At 30.4% G+C, this 24,172-nt stretch overlaps 1 protein-coding gene across 1 annotated transcript in view; it reads right to left on the reverse strand.

Moving 5' to 3' along the window:
- The window catches only part of LOC136977004 (docking protein 5-like), a 48,064-nt gene extending 25,127 nt beyond the window's left edge, over positions 1-22,937 (reverse strand). The window contains exon 1 of the mRNA XM_067272411.1: positions 22,858-22,937. The gene's annotated coding sequence lies outside the window, so the exon portion shown is untranslated. The remainder of the gene's footprint in view (positions 1-22,857) is intronic.
- Between the last annotated feature and the right edge of the window lie 1,235 nt (positions 22,938-24,172).

Below are 24,172 nucleotides of genomic sequence, written 5' to 3' on the forward strand. Positions count from 1 at the left end.
AAATTATATATATTTTAATTTAAAAAATTCAAATTATTGATGCTACCGAAGTAATTTCGGTAGGAATTGCTTACATTTTGCGTGGACGAAAGGGGGTGATGCTCACACATAAACAAAGGAAAGGAAGGTATTATTAAAAAAGAATTTGTGTATTTTATCCTCTTTTGTGAATTATTCATGCCTTTTAAATAAAATACAACCAGTTCCTTTGTGACGAATAACCTATAAAATTGCATAAAAATCGATACATAGACAAAAACAAATTAAATATTAATTATACGTTAATAATTTATTGTATTTTTTTAAGAATGTATATTGATCTTACAGTTTAATTCATTTCGTTAATAATATAGGCCCTACGGCTTTATTTGTATAAATAAGCAAACTTTCGATAAATACGAGGTAGCCCAAAGTCAGTTAACGGCACCGATGGCTTGAACGACCTACCGGACGATTTTATTTATTTATTTTCAATTTAATTGATTAAATTTGTGCATTAGACAACTTATCTCGATATAGCGTCCCCCTAAGTAGCGATTTTGCATTATAAACAACATCGTTATCTTCAAATTACGCGACTTTCTTACACCCGAACACAAACTTTGCTCACAAGTCTTACTGTTCGAGATGCTTCGGTTTAGCGCTACGCTCGATTTAGTGCCAATTTCAGCATGCACTAAATCGAGTTTGAACTTCATTTTTTTTAAAATTAGTTAACTGAATTTCACATCAATTTGAATATACATTTATTTATTTATTTATTCGACTTTAAAATACTAAAACTTGTATTTTCCATTTCCCTCTTTCAGACTGCTTAAATCTAGCGGAAAAAATAAACTGATAAACAGATCGGAACAGCTGATATTTGGGATGAAATGATGCAAGAAAAAAATAAATAAAATAAAAAAAAAAAAATGTGGAATATTATCATGGAAAATTATCGATGTTTATGGCGTTTTTTCGAGATTACGTATCTACTCACACGAGCACATTTTCGAATTATTATTATTATTTATCTTCTCCCTTCCCTACGTATCCGGTAAGTTAATAAAATTATCCATTTATCGTTTACCTTAATATAACGTTCTTTATCAAAATAATATTAAACTGGAGCGTGGAATCGACGTCTCGTAAACGATACCACGAAAGAAAGTCATCATAATTTCGAGGATACCATTTTGTATCCCCCCTCAGGTAGAATTCTTCACCGGAAAATCGATTTAGTCATGGCATTCTTTCATATTATTCGAAATCCTACCGCGATTTAACAACCGCATTTATTTATATACTTAGTTTTTCTTTTTTTTTTTAAATCAGTGTATTTAAATTACCCCTTCCTCCTCCGCATCCCCCTTACATCCGCAGCATCACTCTTGTCTACAAATAATTCGGGATAATGATAATGCCTTACCTCTATACAACGCTAGAGGAAAATGGAGAGGAGAATCATCATCTGGGAGTAAAAAAGATTCATCTTTATCTTGGAAAATGTGCATTCATTGTGTTTAGATTTATCGTAACGCGTGGCCATTGTCTTCACTACTAACTCGACTCGTTAAAAGTGTGTGATTTAATTCAAGTTTGCGTGTTGTTACACTTCGCAACTTTTCACTACATTAACTCGATGATAAAAGGCCGTTTCGGATGTATGAATCTTTTCCATTACGTACAAAATTTTATCTACAATCTTTTAATAAAAAGGTGAAGATTTGACAAGATTGTAGACGATTTGTACAGCTGTAGATGTGTACATTGCACTTGTACAGTTACAGTTACAGATCTGTACATCACAGCTGTAACGATTACAATTACAGACGTGTACACTACAGTTGCACAGACTGTTGGCTTCTATACATTTAACACTTAAGAAAAATTCTTTTTGAAGTTTATAGATAGTTTGCATCTTTGCCAAAACGTTTGCAAATGTAATTAAAAGTCATAAAGCTTTCGTGTTTAATTAAATAAAATCTGTAGTAGACGCTTAAATATTTCATTTCTGCTGCTGTAACTTAGATATAAACTCTTCTGCATCGAAATGATACTAAATGAAAAGGTGTTCATTAGTCACACTACAACTTCTACCACTGTACTGTAACTGATAACCTTGTTAAATGCTATTATTTAATAGAAAACTTTATGTACCACGATTAACTACGATTAATTTCTATCCCGTGAGAATCCTACAGACTTAAATTCGTCTTGTAAACTCGTGCCTACATCCAAACTTCGATTTAATGCCACCAAAATTGCAACTAAATCGAGCGTGTCTCTAAACCCAAACTACAAACGCCAACAATTATATATACGCCGAACTTTCGTTATACCCACCACCCGATATAGCGAATAATTTTGTTATTATTTACGTATACGGCTAACGGTTTGGCTCGGTCGTTATATCGAGGTCCGCACGTAAGCTGTTGGTAACGATGTCGTTTACAACGCCAAATCGTATATTTAGTAATTCGTAGATATTTAGAATGGCGCTATATCGAGTAAACCTCGATATAGCGCCGTTCTAAATACCGCGTGTTCTTTCGAGTAACCTTGGATCGATTATATAAATAAAATAAAACTAATTTATATCGAAATTTATACAACTAACAAAAAAACAATTAAGTTTAATTTATATAAAACCTTCATAATTTAACTTTAATGATCTGTTAAGTCGGGAAAAAATAAAGATTTAACAGGGTAGAAAAACTGTGATACAATCTTCACTTTAATTCCCAACAAAACTTTAAACATAAGGGGATTTTTTCCCTAAAAAAAAAAAAAAAAAAGAAAGAAAATACCCCTTTTTTCGATCTTAAATCCTTCATTCTTTGCTTTAATCCTTTAACAAAGTGAACAATACCTAACTTGAAGGGAGGGGAGGGAAAAGTGTTTGTCAATAACAGATACTTGGCATCGACCAGATAAGAAGAAGAAGAAGGGGGGTGGAAAGTAGAATTAAGATCTTAATTCCTACTTTTCTCTTCTTCTATCTAATGGGTTCTAAAGTGGTAACTAGTGGCTTAAAATTGGTCATTTATTTTAATCAATGTGGACATTAGTGAGGAGGATCATTCGGAAAAACTTCCTGCGCGTTATACACGGTTAATAACCTTTAACGGCTCTCGATTTTTTAAAAACTCTTTAACATAAGTTTTCGCGTGTGTAATTAATAATTAGCCTGTATTAAAGAGTAAAAGGGGTGGTCTAAAAGTCAGTTTTTTGGGGAGCAAATACGAATCGTAAACCGGGCCTGGAATCGTTGAAAACGTGGCAAAATGTATTAAATTAATTGTATTTTTAACTAATTAAATACGAAAGCTGTCGATTGTATTATGACTAAATGGATAATTATATTTTATTTAGTTCTATTACCGTCAAACCTCCAATAACGGCCATTTTTCAGTGGTCGTCGTTGGAAGGTTCGACTGTAATAACACAGTTAATAAGATTTAAATTAAATTAAAAATTAAAAAAAAAAACAAAACTCGACACGTATTAATAAAAGAAAAATAAATAAATATTTTAACGATTAAAATTTAATATTTTATAGTAAATTATACGAACGATTATATATTAAATCCTTATCATCTCTCCGCATCACTAGCATCCTATGTAGTTATTGCTTCAAATTATTATCATTATTTATAAATTTTTTTAAAAAAAAATAAAAATTTTCAAATCCTTATTCTTTTCTGGAATAAAATAAATTTAAATAACAATATATTCTGCATAATTTATCTAGCGATAACCTATTTAAAATGCTCAATGCCTGAAGGTATTTACGTTGGGCGAATGGAAAATGTTCTTGATAATTAAATTTATTTATTATTTTTTTTAAATTTATATTTATAAATTTATATTTCCTTACAAGTAACTCGACTTGTATTCACTGAATTAAATAAAATAAAAATATATTTATTAACTTGATCTAGCACAAGGTGGACAATTATTTTAAACTTGAAAAAAATATATATATTAATAATAACTTTAATTATAAATTCTCTCTTAATGATGTTTAAATTGATAAAATGTTATTTTAAATTTTTTAAAACTCAATTAAACTCCGAATTTTTATGTTTTATTTTAATTTTTCTAAAGACAATGTGGATATTTCTAGATAATTTGAGATATAAAGAACATTCTCTCTCTCTGTAGAGAGAGATAACATGAAAATTCTTTATAGAGAACGAGAAAAGATGAAGTCTCTATATCGAGAGAAAGAGCACAAAAGTCCTGTGTAAAGGAGAGGAGAACGTAAAAAATTTTCTATATCGAGAGAAAGAGAACACGAAAATTTTCTGTAGATAAAAAGCGTACACAAAAATCCTCTACAGACAGAACGAGAACACGAATATCCTCTACAGAGAATAAGAGAAAACACGAAAATTCCCTATAGAGATAGAAGAACACAAAAATTCTTTATAAATAGAAAGAAAAGACGAATAGGTCAACTCTCTACAGAGCACGAGAGAAAACACGAAAATTCTCTACACAGAAACAGCTAGAACACCAACATTCCCTTTCAGTATATTACACGAACCTGTTAATATCAATTACCTGTTTTTATACTATTTAATTAATAGAAAATTAGTAAAAAAAACCGAAGCTTTATCTCGTCGAATATAGATTAAAGTTTCCAGAGTAGATTAAACCCCCTCTAGAATTCCCCCCTCTCTAGTTCAAAGCCCTGTAACAATAATAATTCTTCGAATATGGATCGATATCAATATCTACCACACAAACACACACACACACACATCATATATATATATATATATATATATACCTTCGAAGTATCAAAGTACTGTTAACTGTCTTTAACGACCAAAGACCATTAAAGAAATCGATAACTAAAGACGAACACAGCAACTGCTATTCACACACAATACACACAGACAGACACACACACCGAAAAGTTAAAATCAATAAAAGATTGTAAATAATTAAAAACAAATAGTAATCCCAGAAAGTAGAGAACACAACATACACAGAGCGGCAAACACAAGAAGTGTTCGAGAAAAATGCAACTATTGCAATTTTAAACACGGCCCATCACGTGATTTATATCATCCCCGTCACGTGACGGCCCGAAGCAATATTAAAAATTCTCCGGAGAGAGTATTAAAATGGTTTATGTGATGTTTTACTGCTGACTAAATGACTCGGATGGAAAGACGTGGATAACAGAAAAATATATATATACTATATATATGCTTATTGTGTGCGCGCGTGTGTGTGTGTATGTCCGTCGATTCCTCCTTTATCTATTGTAAAATGGAGCCGTTTTGAATTATTTCTACTCGATTTTCGTCTTGTTTAACGAATAATTTATATAATTTTCGGCGTGTGTAAACGTTGTTAAATTCGTCGGAGTTGGAGAGTTGAACGTCCTTTAGTTGGGTAATTTCTTTATGTTTCACCCATTTTCGTGTGTTTGTAAGCTGACCTGTTTGTTAAAGAGGGGGAATTCTACCGAGAAAAAAGTATTTTTTCCCCTCTTTAATTATACTTTAAATAATGTTTTAAAGTTAATTTATATGGATACGCATTCTACTTTCAAACGTTTAGGATCGAATTGTGTCATGACAGTTTCGAGTTAGTTATCTATGATTGATTACTGTAATTGAGCGAAGTATGAAAGAGTTTTTTTTTTTTTTTCCTTTTCTTGCTTTATTTTTACTTTTTTAAATCGTAAATTTGCTAGAGGAATTAATTTAATATTGTGTATTCCCTGCATTTTATCATTTCGGTGGTGTTGCATCGATGCGAATGCTGGTAGAGCGAATTTTTCAGAAATTTTTTTCTTTTTTCCTGTGATAAAGGGTTGAATAATATAGTTTAAACAATGATCGGAGAGATTTAAAGCGTGACAGATCGGCAATTTTCTTCAAATACTGCTTAATGCAGTAATTATGTTTCAAAAATACGTAAAATTAACGATTCCGGAAAGGGTTTTTTTTGCGATTTTACTTTGTTATTTCTCTTTTTTTTTTATGTAAATTTTTATTTCGTTTGTAATATCGTAGAAAATTTCGTTAATAGTTATGTGATTCCTTGCTTATACACTGCAGAAAAAGTTACTCCTTGCCTAAATATTACAGAAAAGTGTAATTCATTGCCTAAACACCGCAGAAAAGTGTGATTCCCTGCCTAAACATTGCAGAAAAGTGCGATTCATTACTTAAACACTACAGAAAATACAAGTTCCTAATTAATTATCACAAAATTCACAATTAACCACGCATTTATTCCTAACATTTGTGACATTTTAACACAATATAGTAACATATTAACAATTAAAAAAAAAGAGAGAAAAGAAAACAATTGATTCGCAATTTACCAATCAATTTCTACGAACAACACAGAACAAAGACACAGGATACGCATTTATTAATCACGTTTGGAAGAGTTTAAAACTCATTTAAATTGCAAATGATACCGATTTACCGTTGCGTTACGTAATCCTCAGATAATAATAAAAGGTAAATTTAAATGAATTTAATCATTTATTATTAACAATAATAAACACAGCGTATTATTTATAATACCGAAACCCTACTTTATCATTTCTTAATTACTTTACTAATTTGGAACTGACGTCACGAGTTATTAACGACGTCATCATAAATCACTCCACATCCAATTTAAGTATAATTGTAATTGAGTGAAATTACTAACGATTTAATCGTAAAACGATTCTTATTATTTTTTTTAAAATATTTTTATGAAGTTTTATGAGGATTTATATTCGAAATTCATTCTTTTAAGTTCAAAAAATGCCGCAATGCAGTTTCTTTATGTCTCTTCTACGTAAATATATTGATTTGCAAGAGTAGACTTTTATGATCAACATACATAAAAGAAGAAAAAAAAAAAAAGCCAAATATTCAACTTTTACTTCGGATTTGATCGATGATCGGGAGTTACCAACACGAAAAAATACAAAAAAAAAAAAAAATTAATTCTTTTTTGTATTTTTATACGCGGGAAAGTTCCCTTTGTCTATTGTTTTAACTAATTTTTGCTTTTTTAATTCGTTAATTTTGATCTAAACTCGAAAAAAAGCAAAAAATTAATCGATTTTTTTTGTATTTTTACAAACAGGAAAGTTCTGTTTTTGTTTCGTTTTTACTAATTTTTGCTTTTTTATTTTGTTAGTTTTGATCTAAACACACAAAAAAAAACGCAAAAATATTCATTTATTTTTTGTATTTTTATGCACGGGAAAGTTATTTTGCCCTTTTTTAAAATTAATTTTTGCCTTTTTAATTGGTTAAAATTGATTTAAACACGAATAAAATGAACTTTTCGTCTTTTCTTCTAGTGATTTTCGCTATTTTAATTCGTCAATTTCGATCTAAACACAAAAAAAAAAAAAAAAATTAAAAAAATCAATTGCTTTTTATAATTTCACCAACAGGAAAGTTCTATTTGCCCATTTTCTTACTAATTTTTGCCTTTCTAATTCGTTTCTTTCGATCTACAAGTGTGTTTCTTCACGCTAGAATATTGTATAAAGGGAAGTGGTCTATCGATTGGAGATATAGAAAAGGGATAACACAAGAAACAGGATAAGAAAACTGCTACTTTAATTACCTTTGGTCGCTTGATCTCCATTCGAGCGAAAGAATGTCGAATGAAAGAGATAGGGGAGGGGAAAATATATATATATATATAACAGCACTAAGTTAGTGAAGTGGACATCGGTTTCTTATCTCTCCTCGCTACTTAATTTCCGTTACAAATGCTTGTTTTAATTGTTCCTAATGTTTATTTTCCACTCGTAAATATATTTTTCTGCATTATTTCTTCCAAGTTTACAATTTATCTCGGTAAAAAACACCAGTGTTGCGCCCTTGGAAATGAATGAAAAATGGCATTTTTCTGAGTTTTTTAGCGAAAAAATGGCACTTTTTAATGAGAAATACTTATATTATTATCTAAATAATGTAATATGAGCTTCTCTGGTGTATTTTACACGTAAAATTATATTTTAAAAAACGATCAAATGCCGCGATGTTACTGAAACTATCGATTCTAATGTAGAGGAGATAATGGCGTTACTGTTACGTAATAAATTTAGGTCTTATTTTAGTTATAATATTAATATAATTGCTAATATATATAAGTATTAAATATTTATTATAAATAATTATATATCTTACTAAAAAAAAAATAAGAGTTTAGTCCTTCAAACTCGAGCAAAACTGGAGATTTTTTTATGTTGTTATTTTGGCATTTTTCACGAATTTCGAGCGAAAAATTGCATTTTTTAAGGGAAAAAACGCATTTAATACCCTTATAAATGTAATATAAGTGCTTAAAAATATATTTTACTAGAAAATTAACCAAAATTGCATGGTTTAATGCTGAAACTATTGATTCTAAATGCACACATGATAAGGTTTCCTGTTACTTTTAAGGGCTGTATTTTATAGTTTATAACATTAAAACAGTTATTAAAATATATAAATATTAAATATTTACCGTGATGTATTCATTAAACACGATTCTTGAAGTATGGGAACAGATATTGATGTTAATATGAACAAGCCATTGTTAAGAATGTAAATAGTGACATAAAGTGACTTTAGTACATTGTAATTATAATTAATATGGTTTATTCGTAGGAGGGAATTAATATATGTTGTAGGAATTCACACATTTATGCTAATTCAAGCCTTTACAGATTATACAAGCTAAATATAGACATTATGTAATTTACCTTATTACAATACAGAAATACACCGATTACGGCATAATTACGTTAGGGAAAAAAGGTAAAACTTCTGCTTGTAATGAAGGGAAATTTCCCTAAACAGCCAAACGTCAACCCCACTTAAATCTTTAATAAAGACCGAAGTTACACGGTGTTACAGTTAGTTTATTGATATTACACTCGTAATGGCCGTGTAACACGTTAATTCAATAATCGTAACTAATGCCATTGTTGTATACGTGTCTAGAGATAGCATTCCATTTGTTTTATTACTTCTCGTACGTGATATCACGTTTTAAAACGAAAGAAAATTATAATTACATCGAGTAACAGCATTAAAAAACAAAAAAAGAAACCGAAATATCTATCAATTACACGCCATTTTGTAACTGTAGTAGCATTTATAAATCGATATTTTAATTAAATTTCGCGATATTTATCGGTGCCAAGTTGATATTCGGTTAGAAAATGGTAACACGAAACCGGAATGGGTTACCTTTTTTTACGTTACCTGTTGCGCTATTTACATTAATCACCTGTATTTAATTTTTATCAACGATTTAATGCGAAATTATAATAATTTACTCACTTAATACTAATCAAAAATTAGATTTTTACCCCCCCCCCGAAATTAAAGGCACACATCAACGTCTATCCCTGGCTTCACATCAATTTCTACCTTATTTCTACCGTGTTTTTACCAGTTTATCTTGACACACGTTAGACTTTCGGGCCATCCCAAATTTGTATAAGGGATAGTCTAATATGTAATTTTTAATACTTGGAGGTTTAGAATTCTAAGTAATTAAAATAATATTATTACTTCTGAGCCAGTGTGTAAAAGATTTAATTAAATAAAGTATAAAATAAGAAGAAAATCTTACGATTTTTTTAATCAAATAAAAGTCAAATATAACTAGGTTAAACTAATTTACAGCGTGAAGTTTTCCTGTAAAACGAAGGAAAAATTGGTTAAAGTTAAAAAAAAAACACCCCGCTGTTTGTGTAGATTTGGTTCATTACATTCAATAAATTACTTAATAAATACCCCAAAAGGAAATTTCCTATTTTAGAATCATCCTATTTAAACTCAAATTTTTTTTCTTTTTTCCCTTTTTTCCCCTCTACTTTGAACAATATTGCCTAGCTAAAGAAGCAATTTTTCTTCTTATATCCCCAAAAGAGCATCTCTTTTATAACAAAATGAAAGTTAGAGTCAAGAAAATTGCACAAACTCGCCAAAAACTTGAAGATTTATTTTGGAATTTGACTTTATTTCCCCCTTTTTTTCCCTTAACCATCGAAAGATAGACGATAGTATTGCAGATGAAATCTGTAAAAGTCTCCCTCGAGTAAACTATCCTTGATATAGTTTAACCCCTTCTTCTTCCTCTTTTATTATCGATTAACTTTTAAAAGGATCTTTTATAGTAAATTTTAAAAGTTTAATGGAAGTAACATCGTAGAATAAATAAAGTAACTTATAGTTGATTCCTCTTTTTTTCTTCCCTTATCCTCCTCCTCCTCCTCCTCCTCCTCTTCTTCCAGTGTATATAAATCGATAGAGATAGCCATTTAAGTGCTCGAGGATGGAGCCTCATAAAGGTAAAGTTTATGCTTTCCTAATCGTTCTACACACCCACCCGCCTGTGTGTGTGTCTGTGCGTAGAAGAACATTAACCTAATTTCGTAAAAATCACCATACCAATTTATCCTTTAATAAGGGGTACGAGATTGAAGAGGATGAATTAATTGATGCCTTTGGATAGAGTCATTATATGGGACGTTATTTTTAGATTATTAGCTTAATTTTTATAGATTAAAAAAAATTGAAATTTATAGAAGGATAATGCTTTTTTTTTTTTAATGAAATCGCTGAATTTCTTAAGGTATTTTTTGGAAAGATAAATGCAGTTCTTTAACAAAACGAAGCACTCAACTGACAATGAATCTGCCAAGAATTCTTTTTATAAATTTCAAAATAAAAAAAGAAACAAAAGTAAAGAAAAACCAACCGAAAATCGATTATCTTCCTTCCTTAAAATGTGTCAAGTTTTATAAATTTTCTACTAAAATTCCCTACAATCTCATAAATCACCGATATTAATTACAAACAAGATGCAAATGCGATGATATCTATACTAAAAATGGCATTTTAGAAAAGTTTCTAGTGGAATAAATTAATGGAAAATATTCAAAATAATTCCGTAAACAAAAATTCCGTCGATTTACAAAGAAAGAAAAAAAATTAATAAAAATCCGAGAAGTAACGAAAAAATAATAATAATAATAATAATAATAAAGGGGGAGGAATTTTTATAACTAGACTCGAAAGATGAGTGTAAAAGATAAAGGTCTATTGTGTAAAAACTCTGTTTACAACTGGAAGATTTTAGTGGTCAGTAAAAACGTCTCCGTCACTTCAACGTCACAACAAACTGGTCTTAAATCAAGTGACGTGACGGGAACACGAAGAACAATCACTTATTGTCATTACTTCTTTTCGGAGGAAGATAAGTTTAGAAACTAAATCGTAAAATCAATAAAGTTTGTAATGAAAGAAAATGTATTGAGAAGCGAAAATATTAAAAAAAATCTACGATTTATATCACCTTTAATCCTACCAAATGAGAACACCCCCTATTTTCTTTTTAACAAATAAAACTGCTCATAAAAACTCCTTTTTTAAAAATTAATTAACCAAAATACTATATTAATCAATGGTTATATTTTTTTTAAATATAATAAAATAGTAATTAATAATATAAACCGAGCGTTAAAGTTACTAAAAAAAAATTCATATTCGAGTCTACAAAAATTGTATTAAGTCGGGTGAATGTGACGATGTTTATTATTAATTGATGACAATTAATGATGGTATAAATGTATAATATAACTCCGAAGAGTTTTTTTTTAAAGAAAATATAGTAATAAAGTTAATTAAGGTTGAAAGAAAAACAGCAGTAACACCGTCGGGTAACGTTGTTATTAATTAAGAAAATGCTATAGATTACGCAGAAAAATAGCGATTTATCTAATTAAACGATAAAAATGTGTCGGAAGAAAAGATTTGGCTCATTAATTCATAAACGACACTTCACATCGGTTACAGATGCAACCGCACGAATTAACACAACACTAACGAGCATATTTCGTCATCCAGAATAATTCAAATGTAGGTTACGTAATAGAAAACAAGTCTGAAATATCTCACTTATTATTATTTTTTTTTTTTATGTGTAATTTCTATCGTATATACAACACAGAGAAAAACACGAGATCACGAAACGGTGTTAGTGATCCAAAGTAGGTTTGTGATGTTAAAAACGTGATAAGTGTGGAGGCAAGTTTGTGTGTGCGTGTGTGACATCACAGTTAATTTTCTGTTATACATTTACAGAATGCAATGGTGGAAAAATAACAGTTACGTCACGTTCGTATTTTTCAATTAAACATTTTTACTGGTTTAACAACGCCCAGATCGACAACATAAACCAGAAGAACTGGTTGCATCTCTCTTGTATAGTTTCAATGAACTTCATTCACTGTTGGAGGTTTTGTCTTGTTTTTTTTTTTATTTTCTTGTTTTTTTCTGTGTGTGTTTGTGTGTGTGTTAACCTCCCCTCTTCTTATGCTATTTTATGACACCCAGTAACAGGAAATAATCTCATCAACCGTAAAAACATCAATGGATACAATATACAAACATCCCGTTTTTTAAGTGTTACGTTTACAGGTGACTGACCTTTTTCTGTGTGTATGTATGTATGTATGTGTGTGTGTGTGTGTGTGTGTGTTTTTTTAAGTACAATAGAGTTTGAACTTTTTGTCACTCGTCCTCGTTAAGAATTGATTGCGATTTTTTTAAAAAAATACGTACAGACAACCATACACACGCATATAACTATATATATATATAAACGTATTTATTGATTTTTTATGTTGCGTGTAACTTAACTTCTTTATTATTTTTTATTAAAAAAAATTCGATATTTTTGTATAACATATATAAATTATTCGATTATAAATTGAATTTTTTTTTTAAGGATTAAGGATAAATTAAAAATTATTTAATTAATTTATCAAGTTATAAAAATAAGCGCAATTATTTATAAATTTCGATTAAACTTTAAGATTTTTGATTTATTTTTATGCCTTTTTTCCCCTCCATTTTTTATTATAAAATATAAAAATTAAATTTTTTATTAATTTATTTTAGGTTAAATCTTTGTTTTTCTTTTCTTTTTCTTTTAAGAAAATGAATTTTTAAAATAATATTTTTTAAAAAAATTAATAAATTAAATTGATAATATTTTATTTTTAAATTCAACAAATTTATTACAAGTGATATTAAAATATTAAAAAAGAAAAAGAAATAAAATAATAATTTTGTAAGTTATTTTTCTGTTAAAAAATTTGATTAAATTTAATTAAGAAAATTTCCTTTATTTTTAATTATTTCTTAAGTAAATATTTATAAATCACTGGCTTTTTAATAAGATTTTTATCCATTAAAAAATATGCAATTAATTTAATTAACATTGATTTATGCCGTTAAAATTGTAGCTTATTACATAAAAATGTAATTTAAAATGTATATGAAACTTAAGATTAGATATGCATACACATCTACAAATGCGTGTGTCAGTATGTGTTTGTATGTATATAAAATTATATACGTACAGAACCGTGGAGAGGGTCCATAATGGTTCCTACCCCCTGTAAATTAATGCTATTTTTACATTGTTTTTTTTTAGTAATCTCTACGCATTTCATTTGTTCAATAAAAGGCAAAAGGGGTCCGCTATATGTATGGAGACCCCAGGGACCCCATGCATAAAGTTTAGTATGGGGATTCTAGGATCTCGTAATAAGCTTTCGATGCCCCCATATATATAAATGTATATACTGCAGATATAATTAAAGTATTCCTATTCAACACTGTCTGAAGAGATGTTTAGCATGCCAAATGCGATCAAATTTGGCATGGTGATAATATTCAGGGCATGCAGAAAATATTTGCATTAAAAAATAATTAGCACCGATAATCGCCATTTTGGCACTGCAAGCAACAAACGTTTTACTTGTACAAGACACCTATTGCACACAGATTTCAGCGGTGCAGGGACAACTGCTTAATGTGTTCCCCATTCTGAAGGTGTAAAGATGAATGCAATGTGATACCGTCTTCCGAGATAATCAAATTTAAAATATGTCCTCGAAAAACCACACTTTAAATGTCCATATAACTAAAAATTTCACGAATTAAGATCCAGAGAACTGTAAGAAACACAAGATTAATCACTCTGTTATTGATAAAGTGTTGCTGCAGAAACTGCTGTACGCAGTATGCAATATGTGGAAGTGCTCCATCTTGCATGAAAATGGTTAAAGAACATTATCTCTGTTGAGTGTTGAGCATCTCTTGGTACTTCTGGGCCAACACAGAGCGTGTCATAGGCCTAATGGAACTTTTCTTTGAAAAATAATGATCCAGATGGGCGTAAATCTACACCAGACTAAAATTTTAGGCGAAGGCAGTATAATCTGCTGGAAAGCGTGAGTATTTTCTGTGATCGAAATGCTCATTGCTCCGCCGAAGTGAAAATGTGCCACGTGGCTTCAAACGATCTTTCATGGCCATATTTTCTCTTCCATTCTCAATGCAAAAATCAGTCGAGTTTCCCTATCGGCGTCAAGCAACTGTTGGTTGTGGCTGATTACACGCAATGCACCAACTTTCTCGGTAACTTCCACGCTGTGCCACAGGGTGCATCTAACTGCACGTGCTACTGGAGCCTGCAATATTATTTGTCGACTGTTCGAGAAACAGCTTTGGTAACATCTTCAACAACTTGTAAATTGATAGGTTAGCGCCCTCGACCGGACTGAACTCCCGGGCGTCCAGTTTTCTCGAATCGAGTGATGGTTCTCTTAAGAGCTCGTGCAATGGTCCTAGGCATAAACTTTTACGACGAAGAAATTCTCGAAGCAAAACGGCAGCAGCATTGCTGTTATTTAAGCCACTTATATACTCAGAACTTGGCTGCAACACGTGTGCTTATACAAATGAAAATACTTTATCTTTGCTTGCAGCGCCAAAAGTGCCATTTAGCACTAATTTTTTTTTTTTTTTACGGAAATGTCTTCGTGTGTCCCGAAATGTCACCGAACCAAGTCTTATTGCATCTCTCTAGACAGCGTTGAATAGGGGTACTTTAATTCCGAACATCCATTATACCGTATTATGTTGTACGTATACAGTCAAATCTGTTCATACCAATCTCTTAAATAGCGCCATCCTCGATGAATATTAAATACAAAACCATTCAGTACGCTTGGGCACAATTTTACAGAGTAAAACACATCACAATTACCAAAACAAGGTGACTTTCAAACCCCCAAAAATAATAAGTACAATGCTTATTGTTGAAAACACCTCCGTTTAGTGCCACACTCGACTTAATGCCCATTTTTCAGTTAAATAAAATGGCACTAAATCGAGGTTTGACTTCAATATATATATATATATATATTTATTTATTTAAAAAAGCCTAGCTAAGGATTAAAATGAATAAAGTCGAATTAAATTTATTTTTATTTAAAATAAATAAAATACAAATAAACTTGATAAATAATTAAAGTCTTGTTCACGGTTCTAATCAAAATACACTGATGTAACATCAAGTATTTACATTATTTAAATTAAAAATAAAAAAAAAAAGTTATTTCTTAAAGAGAGAAGGAAGAAGAGGAGGAAGAGGAGGAAAATCTTTAAGCACGAAACCCTGAAGACAGAAAAATAAATTAGTTTTTAAATGAGTAAATATTTAGAAAAAAATTAAATTGATTATATCTTATTTAATATATATATATATATATATATATATATTTTTAAATTTATTTTTAAAAACTAAATAAATTTGACAATAATTTTATCAATTTTTATAAGCAAACAAAGCGCTAGCTTATTATTAAATTCGGTTCAGAATCCAATTATTTCTCGTCGTATACTCAAATATTTTTATTAATTTTCTTCTTATTTTATTTTTAATAATAAAAATGTAAAATTTATAATTTTATAATAAAATAAATCCCTCTTTCTACTGTTTTATAATATAAATTAAATTTTGGAAGCATTCAAACATGTATTTTTTAATTTTTTTTTTTCCTAATTTTTATCCTTAATAACGCTCGAATCTCTCTTTAAAATTCCAGCGAAAATTTTGAAATATTAATTCTACGGTGTTAAATTTCGTTTGTTGAAGCTGTTTTTGTGAAATTTTTACGAAAATTTCCTGAAAATCTGCATTTATTTAACAGATAACACGGAAATAATTGAATGTAGCCTCCCTCCTTAGACTTAAGCAGAGTTTTATGAGGATATTTCTATGAAAATTTCGTGAAAATTTCACAAAAATCTACCGTAATTACGAAATTAAGTAAATTTCCTTTCCGATTTTGAAGAAAAGCCCCCCCCCAGTGGAGAGTTATAGCTTCGTGGTGCCCATGCAAATTTGAATTAGGAGACCCCACGTACACTGTTGACTTCAGACATTTTTCTTCTGAGGAGTTTTTTGGGGAAAACATTTTCTTATAAAAGATTGGTTTGGACCTCCTTCTGGTAGAGGTCCCAGACAATTGCCCTTTTTTGCTCAAAGGATAACGCGCCACTAAAGGCCCCCCCTTTTTAAAGTAGGCCTACATTTAAAAGGATTAGCTTCCTGCCAGTAAAATAGTCAAGAAAACCTGTCTAGAAAGGCCTTTTTCAGATACTTTTCCGGCTAAAACGGGTTATATTTCACGATCGGTACGCCATATTTACTTATTTTCTTAATCAGAGATGTAATAAATGTGAAGGAATTTCATGAAATTTTTACAGAAAAGGCTATGGAAGGATGTTACATTCACTTATTTCCATAATTTCTGTTATATAAATGCAGATTTTCACGCGAAAAACAGCTTCATTTAAATGTATAGACTCGCCACCATACATGTACAAAGTCAACACGATAGAACTTAACATTCATACAGAATATCAAATTACAGTATCCTTACACAACATGGCTAATTAACAAATATTGAGAAACAGCAAATTGGAAGATAAATAAATCATAATTTAACAGCAACTAAACTCATGAATTTTTTTCAATTTTTAAATTATAAATTCAACTCTCTCTCTCTCTCTCTCTCTATGCCCTTGAGTATTATATAACTTAAGTGTAATAGGAACTGTTAAGTGATTAATGAGGTTCGAAGGTTGAAGAATATGTAAACTGTATACAAAAATTATGTTTGATAATTATTTAAAATTACAAATTATGTACTCATTTTCTCTACAACTTCATCAAATTTTACAAATAATTAAAGTATTTCCCAACTAATCAACTTAAATATTTGTATTTTTCTAGTTCTTGAATATATAAACTACACTTTTTATGTGGGGGGGTGGCCCAAGTATCCGTTAATCGTGTCGTTTGCCAGCAATTCGGCAATTTTTGAAGAGTTGAGAGAGAGTATTTTAAAGATATTTTCAGGAATTCTACTTTACAGAAAGCCTCGCCGATGTCCTGAGAACGTTTTACAATGAAATATATATATAAATCACATCACCATTATGTAGCAGCCTTAGAAACTTTCTTTTATTATCGATTATATATTGATAGATCTCTTTATCTAGATCGTAAATGTTATTCTTGCTCTGACATTTCTCGAATTTAATCTCCCTCCCCTTTTCCAATGAGAACAGAGGGTCAAGAGAGAAAGAAAAAAAGTGGAGAAGATAGATCGGTATATACTTGTACATTCACGTGTACGACTATACTCGGCAGTGCCAGTTTGTGTGCTTTGTTATATCGAAGTGCATTGGAGGGTGCAACTTATGATCGAAAGGATCGATAAGCACGCAAAGATTCGAACGGATCTAGCGATTATCCGGAGAAATATTACTTTTCAACGTGATTACACGGCTACAAAAGTATAGATTAAAATGCTCATCCGACTATACAATCGCGTGATAATCTTACCGACGTGATTACTAGATTTAAATACAGTACTATCTGTTAAAGTTAAAATCACGTGACTATCCCCCTTTTAAACTTAGTCACGTTATCGTAAAAATAAAATAATAATAATAAAAATACATTAACGTATATACGTGGCTATAGTATACACTACACGATAATAAGATGCTTTACACCTTACTCGTGGTCACGTGATTGAAATTAGGTGTAATTATGCAGCACTCTCTCTCGCTTCTTCCATTAATCTACACCCTTCCTACATCCTCATTTAGATCATTTAAAGTGTAATGAACACACACGATTGCTATCAGCGACAACACGTATGGGTCCAAGTAAAAAAGAAAAAGAATTAAAAAAGGCCATACACATGCCCAATCCATTTTAGAAACTCCAACCATTTTTATGGTCCTAGAATATTTTGGAAGGGTTATTTTTATAGCCAAAGGTACAGATGATTTATGATACTGTTTTATAAAGTAAGCAGCGGTCGTAGAATGTTACAACATTAGTGATCTTTACCGCTTTTTACCTGTCCCAACTTTTTAGATTACGTATCTACGGTTGTGATGTTACTTTTATCATTATAAGCTCGAAAAAATTCGGTGGTTGTTGTGTTATTTCGCATGATTTAAAGGTGTTATTACGGTTATAAACGGCCCCGTGTATATAAGGAAAAATGAGGATTTACAATGGAAATTTACATAAGGGCATAAGACACGAGAGTTGTTTTACGGGAAATACAGCTTAGAGAATTGAAACAATGCTTGACAAATCCGAAAAAGTATGTTTAGTACTATCAAACGAGAGCAAACTCGTGTAGACTTAAACGTGGGCTTGTAAACATGAAAGAATAACAAATGTAATAAAGTATGAAGAAAATCAGCAAGACAATTAAATCTTTTATATAAGAATAAGGATCTACAAACTAAAACTGTACGAAGTTTTCGACACAGGAAATTACAAAGATAGAGACCCTCAAAAGGCTAATGCACCGTAATTTAAGGTTTGTATGAAACAACATAATCCTGTAGAAGAATAAAAAGAAACGAATTAAAATTATCCTTAACTACTTTATTAATTTAACGACAGAATAGCGTGATGAAAGATCTCGTCTACTTTTTTTTTTTTCTTCTTATTCTTTTTTCCTATGTAAAGATAATTAGAGATTATTAGTAATTAAAGCGTGAGGACTGTAAAATTTCATTTTGAGATTTCAAAACATCATTGATACAAAGTCGTACATCTGAAGAGGTACAGTGAAGGTTCAGCCTAAGGCTTATAGCAGGATATTATCTGTACTTCCACTCTTTTTCTGATAACGGCATTCTTCATTTAAAAACTATTTTCAACCCTTAACTAGCACATTGATAATTAATTTAATTCGAGGAGGAATGAATTAAAAAATTTAAGGAAAAAAAATAAATGATAATAATAAATTAAAGATAATCTACAGGGAAAACCAGATCCCCGACCGCGATAAATCGCAATTTTCCATCTGAATTTTATACATAAAAATACACGGCAAAAATTTTCAAACTTTGTGTGTTGGATCATGTGACTGACCTTGTCTACTGTATTTTCTCTAAGGCACTTTCTCACTATTAAATGTTCAAGAAACTCCTTTGGTCTCTGTCGATGGATTATATAAAGGATTCTTCTGCTAGGATAATAATGTAAAGGTAGAAAAACCTCCTTCTCCTATTTTTTTTTTTTTTTTTTTCCTTTTCTCTCTCCTATTTTTCCAACTTGGAGTATATTATCTCTACGGGTCAAGGCCAAGATAGGGGATAAGTGTCGTTTGTGTTGCGTTTATCTTGACATGTGCATGTTTTGAGATGTTTTATTACCCTATTGATTTATACTGCATTCAATATTTATTACTTTAAGGTATTATTAAGAGTATAGGATGTTTATTGAATTATAGTGTACCGTGTTGTGGGCCTTGTATATTAATATAATAAAGGAAGTAGATAGCTCTGAAGGTAAAATATATATATATATATGTGTGTGTGTGTGTGTTTTTATAGGCATATTTTCGCCGGTGAGTGTTGCTTATTGATGTTTCGAGCCACTTTTTTTTTAAAAGAATTTATGTTAAAGTATGCTGCCGTACCTTTATAAGAAGCGATTACGATACTTTATCGTTTGAAAATAGGGAATAAATTCAGCGAAAGTAGGCGTGTAAGTGAAAAATAAATGTAAAAAGTTTGTTGCTATTTTGAAAATTGCAGTGGAACAACACTCTGGTCGGAAGTTTTAATATTAAAAGTGGAAAGAGATTTAACATGCATTGCCATAAAAGATAGTTTTCGAGTTTTAGAATTTTCACTTCGGCATAGAGTTCGCGTGGTTTATATTTCACATTCAATGCAACTACTTTAATGGAATCCAGATTCTCTAGGGCCTCTCCTTGATTTAAGAGAGGTTTTCATTTGATTCCATGGGAGCAATTTCCTAGGTCAAAGCCCTCTTGCACATGTCTCCCTCTGGTCACTTGATGAAGCTAAATTCCATGTGGAGATTTTAACGAAATTTCTTATTTATGAGACAAACATTAAGGTTCAAATATCCATTCGAACGTCGAAGTATATTGAGATGAAATTTCCTTTTGTTGCTCTTAACAGAAGCTAAAGTGCTCCTTTGGAGATGTTTAGTGCCTTAAATGATGCTGAAGATACTTTGGTAAGCGGCGTTTTATAGATATTTCCCAAGAAACTATCGCCCTATGTAATTTTTCGCTTTAAAAATCTGCCTGGCAGGCTTTCAACTATTTTCCAAATCATTTCTACACTCCTCGGTAGGAAATGAAATTCGTTTCTTCCCACCTCTACCAACGTAGAAGTATCCGAGAGTTTAAGGCGTTATTATGTGGGCCACATGCGTGACATCTGATTTGTAATCGTGCTTTTGGGTGTGTAAAATTATGCACTTGGCATATATGACGTTCGAGGATATATATAAACACCACTCTTCGCCTAACACTAATCAAAATGTTCCAAATTTGGACATTTTGAAACCGCAAACTGGATATGGAGAGAGAGAGAGAGAGACGTAAAACGGTGCATTTTTAATGAAGAAAATCGACATCCCCACGTATCTACTCCACCGAAAAAACAATACCAGATGTCAACAAGTTCCCAATGACCTCATACACCGTGGGCAGGGCCTGAGGACTGAGAAGGGGCCCTTTCATTAAATAGAAACCGGAGTCCAGAGGGTGGACGTTCGCGGTCCACCTTTCAAATTGGGTATCCCACCCAAGTTGGCGGTCCAACGTACGTAGAGTGTGGGAATTAAACTAATTAGAATTATCAATGCAAATCCCACTTCCAAATTAACACAGTCGACTACGCTTAATTGAGGCAGGAGGGCATCAATTGAAAAGTTGCACGCAACCGGTATCACCTCTCACTATCTACAAAATGAGAATCGTAGCACGATACCGTTTACTAAATATAACTATAGAGGTTAATGACGTGTATAATGTATATGTCATAAGCAATTTGGTAACCGTTCCAACGAGGGGGTTGGGTTTATAAAGCGCGTAGAATAAACCCTAGTAAAAACCCTTTAGAGGTACTCGTGCATATTTTACAAACGGTAAAATGACAAACCGCAGAATTATCCTCAAAGTATAAAAACCGGTCCTCTAATACCACGTGATCACGTTTACCCATAATTACAGGTATCTGTGTGTGGGTAAAGCCAGTGTACCAAATTCCAATGACCTTGATGCTGGAAATCTCTTTGGGGAAAGAAATAAGTAAAAAAAAAATTCAAAATAAGAGGGAAGCATTTTTTAATACTCAAAATTAAATGTAAAAGTAGAATTTGGCATTCTAAAAAAATTTTAATTAATTTGTATCATTTTTTGTGTACTTCTATACCATTTCCAATCGAAAAAAACTGATGAAATTATATGAATAAACAAGAAAATTCCAATCATAATTTAGATATAATTAAAAAGTCCTCCAAAAAATATTTGCTTTGACTGTGTAAACATTTTTCAATTACTCTTTTTTTTTTACAAAAAAGAAACACAGTAATTGTAGATTTAATTTAGAATGTTTCATTTTTAAAAAAGAAAATGTAATAATTCCAAATTTTGTTTCTTTTTTTTTAAAAAAAGAATAAAAACTAATATAAATTTCACACAAAAAACGCAAAGTTAATGTTTTTTAAATGTTAGAAAAATAAGGAAGAAGAAAGAGAAAATGTTAGGAAATTAAAAAATAAAAGTCAAAATTTTAGCGATGTTTTAATTAATATCACTAAAGTTAAAACTGTTAGAAAATTAAAGAATGAAATGCAAAATTAATTTTTAAAAAATAAAGAAGGAAAATATTAAAAAATTAAAATGGAAAAAAACGCATAAATTAACTAAAGTAAAAAATAATAATAATAGTAATAATAATTATCAGGAAATTAAATAATGAAACGCAAAAATTCAATTTCTTTTTAAAAATAATCAGTTTCAAAAAAAAAGTAATAAAAAATCAATTAAATTTTTATAAAAAGTCAATTTCTCTAGTAAAAACACGTGTCAGTTTCTGTTTAAAAATTTAGTCAATTTCTTTAACAATTCAAAAAACGTCAATAATTCATTCAAAATTAAAATTTCCAACACAAAAAAAAATCAATTTAAATTTTAAAAAAATAAAATAAATTCGATTAAAACTGTTACAAATGTTCGAGAGTGTTACACACACACACGAAAATACACACATATATATACATACATACATATATATTATATATATGTATGTATGTATATGTATGTATATATAATGAAATATTTATAAGTAATGTACTGTACATAATTAAATTGTTGCTTGTAAAAAATATATTAGAAGCATCACCTTTAGTAAAAGTATTTTAGAACTTTTATAAATTTCTAATGCTCGTAGAAGATAATTATCAATCGAACGAAGGAAGGCATAATTGAATTACGAGATAATTTACTATCGAGTAAGAAAGTTTAGATAAAACTTTACTACCCTAAATTTAGTACTACTTTAGATATAAAATATATAATTATCGTAAGAGATAGTTACGTAGTAAACGTACGTAGTAAAGTAGTAGTGGATTGTTGTAGAAGAGACAAGACAGTAAGTTACTTACATTTAGAGTGAGAAGATACACAGCATATCTCGGTCTGACACACGCACGCACGCACACACATGCACATGAACATCTCGAATGATAGTGGGGGCGCCACCGGAGAGCAGTCGAACCTGTTTGTTAGCTACTGCGGGAAGTTAGCATCGCGATGACCTTACTTACCGAACGGTTGTAGCACAGGTGTGTGTTTTTTACTTCTCGTCATCCACTCGCTGATAAAATAAGAATCTGGATTTGCTCTATCGATTCTCACCTGCCCTTTCTAGCGTATACTTCGGCATTTTTCTACTTTTTCTAGCTGGGAACACTCGTATCCAGGATGTATCCGGGAACACTGGAGGATTTAGGGCATCATTAAACACGTGAGAAGGGTGTACGATGGCTTCAGAAATTAATATCGAATTATGCTTAATCGGTTTTATTGTGTCTAGACTTGGGGTGTATTATTATTTTTTGCCTGTCTGCGTATAATCCGCAGAGAAGACAAACAAAACTCTCCATACAATACGGACAATTAAGATGAATAGGTCGCATTTACAAGAGTAAAAATAATGATGTATTCTGTACAGTCCAATTTACTCTTTTGTATAAGAAAATACAGTAGAAGAGAAAGGAAAAAAGGTAAAGACTCGATGTAACAAATAGGGTGTATTTAGGGAAAATAAAAAAAATAAAAGAAGGTGGAGATTTTAAAAGAAAGCTTTTAGAAAAATAAAAGTTTTAAAATCTTGTTAAAGTAAAAGTTTACTTTTAGATTTTTTTTTAATTAAAAGATTTTCTTTATTTAGAAAAGTCAGTAGATTGCTTTATATTACGTAAAGTAAAGCTAAAAGTTAAGAATTAAGTTTGCACTTTTTCTTTTTTTGTAAAAATACACATTCAGATGAATTGATTTTCTAAAAACTTTTCCATCGTGCGATTAAAAAAGTCAATTTTAAATCTTTTTTTTAAATAAAATTTCGCAGCTAAACAATAAATCAGATTAGTTACAAACAGTTTATATTAAACAACAGCTCTTCTTCCTTAAAAAAAACGCGTAATTATTTTAAAAATATATTTATTTATTTATCTTAGAACTTTATGGTGTTTCGATTCTTAAATCTAAATACGAGGAAGAAAAAAAGAAAAAATATTTTTAAAAAACAGGTTAATCATACGCTATTATATTAAAACGGAAGTCGATAAAAGGTATACTGGGTGTGAGTTCTTCATAAAACACCCCAGAAAGAAGAGTTCTAGAGGCGTGATTGGCTTGATAATTAGTAAGAAACACACGACAATATGACGCAATTTTTGATATTTATAAGAAGGAGTA

Source organism: Centruroides vittatus, unplaced genomic scaffold, assembly GCF_030686945.1.
Source record: "Centruroides vittatus isolate TY-2023 unplaced genomic scaffold, ASM3068694v2 contig_439, whole genome shotgun sequence".
Taxonomy (NCBI): Eukaryota; Metazoa; Arthropoda; class Arachnida; order Scorpiones; family Buthidae; genus Centruroides; species Centruroides vittatus.